The sequence below is a fragment of the Octopus bimaculoides genome, chromosome 8 (genome assembly GCF_001194135.2).
Source record: "Octopus bimaculoides isolate UCB-OBI-ISO-001 chromosome 8, ASM119413v2, whole genome shotgun sequence".
NCBI classification, from domain to species: domain Eukaryota; kingdom Metazoa; phylum Mollusca; class Cephalopoda; order Octopoda; family Octopodidae; genus Octopus; species Octopus bimaculoides.
The window spans coordinates 7,123,311-7,127,399 of NC_068988.1; the positions used below are offsets into that span (position 1 = coordinate 7,123,311).

The 4,089-nt window shown below is 34.8% G+C and overlaps 1 protein-coding gene across 1 annotated transcript in view; it reads right to left on the bottom strand.

Annotated features, from left to right (window-relative positions):
* LOC106878280 (DNA-binding protein inhibitor ID-2) overlaps window positions 1-4,089 on the bottom strand; it is a 28,613-nt gene that overhangs the window by 1,247 nt on the left and 23,277 nt on the right. The gene's annotated exons all lie outside the window — the stretch shown is intronic.

The window sequence follows — 4,089 nt, forward strand, 5'->3', positions numbered from 1 at the left end:
GGCACATAAAAGACCATTTCGAGCGTGGCCGTTTTCGTGCGGGTGACACGTAAAAGCACCCACTACACTCTGAGTGGTTGGCGTTAGGAAGGGCATCCAGCTGTAGAAACTGCCAAATCAGACTGGAGCCTGGTGTTGCCATCCGGTTTCACCAGTCCTCAGTCAAATCGTCCAACCCATGCTAGCATGGAAAGCGGACGTTAAACGATGATGATGATATATATACATATATATATGTATATATTTATTATTATTATTTTTATTATTATTATTATTATTATATAATCATATTGCATATATATACAAGCACACACACAAGTACAATCGAATACCGATAATGAGCAGAGAAAGCAATTTAGTAACAAAAAAAATTAAAATAGGATAGATTTGCTGATGGAATTTTCTCAAACCCTTTTAATTTCTACTAGTGTATATGAGTGAGTGTTTCTTTATATGCGATGTGTTCCACCAGTTGATATTACAAATACACAAACATATTTTTCGCTTAGCAAAAATATACAAGCTTGCAAAAACAAAAATTTACATGCTTAATAATCTTTATTTTATGTAACGTATATAAAAGGAAAATGTGGGTGTATAAATGCATATATACACCCACAGCTATAATTAATTGTCTATTCGAAAAGGCTGCGGTTTACCCGTGAATATCATCATTGTGAACTACGTACAATTAACGCATATCCACAATATATATATATATATATATATATATATATATATATATATATATATATATATATATATATATATACATACATACATATATACACACACACACACACACATATATATGTATATATATATATATGCGCTCACCCGCTAATGACGAGGCTTGTAACATGAATTGACGTCACAAATGCTTCAACAAAACACATAGAATAGATGTTTTTACTTATAAGTATTATACACATGTGATTGTATACACATGTGTGAGGGTGTGTGTGTCTATAGGCATGTTTTACAAACTATATATTTGTACAAGGCTGACGGCCGATCCTCGCTTAACATTTGTGATGGGCTTTTATTTTTATTCAATTCAATGCGCTAAAAGCAGTAAATTTACTTTTAAATAACAATGGTATGTCATATATACACACACGCATGCATACATACATACATACATACATAGACACCTAACCTATTGGTGTGTATGTATACATACTGTGCATGTCGAACCCATGCCGGCAAGGAGAAACGGACGTTGAATGATCGTTACACACACCCAAATATTTTTACTATATTCAAATTATCACCTTCGAACGTCGACATGCAAAATGGGTTTTCAACTTACTAGAATAACTAATTCGCAGTTTTTCGTGTTTCATACATATATAAACGAGATCCTTGAAAAGATAAGGTACCCATTCTACAGTGTAATCCTCGATGCACTGGTATCTCTGGCAGAAACAGGTGATTATGAGTGAAACGGTTTTGATTATAGTTCTATTTGCTATGTTAAATTGTCTGTCCTAGAAAAATTAAAAAAAAAGGAAAGAAAACGACGTATTTGTCACGGCTGGAAAGCACTCGTCATGGATCTAACAGCGGCGCCACCAGAATAGCTTGACGCAATGCAATAAATACACGAGACTAGACAGTCATGGCTGGAACGACTTGGGCCATAGATACAGAAATAGGCCAGTGCTGGTTTCTACTTGATTTACATGAAAAATAGGTGTGTGCGACTTGCATACTGGGGGGGGGGGGCAAAGTTTAAAAACCAAAGGTTAAAAATTTGTACTAAAATTCTGCGCCAAGCCAAATTAGGGGTGCGCTTAACACGGTACCCTTTATTCGTATCTCACTCTCTTACTCTTGAATTTTAACTGAAAAATTGGGCGCAGGGCATCTTATAAAAGGTATAAAGCTAAAAACTTATATAAGGGAAAATAATTTTTGCTAAGATTAAACGTCGCAGAAGATTTGTGAGGTTTAGAACAAAAGGACAAAATCTTAGGTACTTGATAACATTTACAACGCAGAAGTGTTTATTCGCAAACACATTTAACCTTCAGCCAATCGTTATTACATTACAAAATCCTTGGTAATACATGCCTCCACAGTGACCAATAAGAGAGGTGGGGTGCACACTGCTCCCCAAACCCCTGCAATTATTTTGCTGGTAACTTGCTACAAATATATTTGTGGTATCACAGTTTACTTACGAGACAAATGGATATTTTCTCCTCGTCTCTCTGGAGTGCATACGCAATCACATACAAACACAGGCACCCGCGTGAGTACTCACGTTTCTGTTTTAAGTTATGTGTATAAATAATTTGTACACATACAGAAAATTGTGTGTGGCATCACATCGACAAACAGATTCATTTTGTACAAAGCCTTCAGCATAATTGTCTTACTACGTAGCAATAAAAAAATACTCATGCAATGTATATTTGTATAATATATACATACATACATACATACACGTACATTCATGTTCATACACTATAACCACACACACGTACATGCAAATATCCCACATATATATGAAGGCACACTTTATTAACCAATTTTATTATCAGGATTTTTAGTCTGTTTAGGTGCATAAGAAATATTCAGTCCATGGTTAAAAGTAAAAGAATATAAGGCATTACAGCATTAAATACACAAATATACATCACACATATAATGTACACACACATACCAGGGCTTACTGATTATATTAACCATCGAACAATAAGTTGCGAATATTACACACATTAAACATTTAAGCACATATTATAATATTATATATATATATATATATACGCGCGCGCGCGCGCGTGCGCATATAAGTATTTTACATATATTATATATAAATATGTAAAATATAAATATGTATTTTATATACTTGTATACAGGCACTTTAAATATTTCCACATTTGTAAACAAGATTTTATCACACACCCATTAATAATGTATACATATGTGTATATAATACTACACACAGTAATGTGTACGTATATATGAATACAGCAATATTACACACTAATGGGGGGGGGGGGCACAGCGGTTAGGGCCAGAGGACTCGCGATCATAGGATCGCGGTTTCAATTCCCAGACTGGACGTTGTGTTTATTTAGCGAAGTCTCCACGAGGCTCCGGCATTGGGGTGGAAACGAACCCTGCGTGTACTATTGCAGCAGAACTTTCGCTCACTCTTTCCTCCTGTTGTTGTTTGTACCTTTGTACATGTATTTCAAAGGGGCCAAACCAACCTTGTCACACACACACAGAGTATACAAAGCTGTTCCGTTGATTGGGATCAACTAGAACCCTCGTCGTTGCAACCGATAGATAGATAGATAGACAGAGATAATTATACACTCACGCGAGTGCATTTCTATACATGAAGTACCTAATTTGCATACAAGCAAGTTTGAGTATGTATGTATGTACGACATCTATTATACATACATTATGTATTAATACTACAGAGAGACAGCTATCATACACTCAGATTTATATTTATATATATATTATATACACTCAAATTTATATATATATGCGAGTGCATATCTATACATAAAGTACTCAATTTGCATACAAGCAACTTTGTATGTACAATATCTATATACATATATATCTATATACACAGACACACACACACTTAAAACAATAAAAACAAGCGAGGGAGAGGGAGAGAGAGAAAAAACAACTAAGAAAATGACATGCACAATTGTACCAACAAAAACTTAAATAACCATGTTAACAACAACATTGACAACATGAATGACAACAACAGCTACCAAAGCAGTCCAATGTTAACGTTAAACACAGCATAAAATAATAAAACCATTTGCAACAACGACAAAAAAACGTTAAGACGAAATAGTGAAAAATCGTTTAGAAAAAAATGCGTATGTACTACATCAGAGTAGAATAGAAGATGCTCTGAAAGTGAATGTAGTGACAGTCATACTTTCTGCGTTAAAAGAAACGTAAAACGATTTTAGATCGAGTGAAATAACATTCTTCTAAATTACATACAGAAATTGAGAAATGCAAAAGCCACCGCTACAATCATAACCCACCCCCACTCTCCCTCCTCTTCCTCCTCCTCCTCTTCCTCCTCTTCCTCCT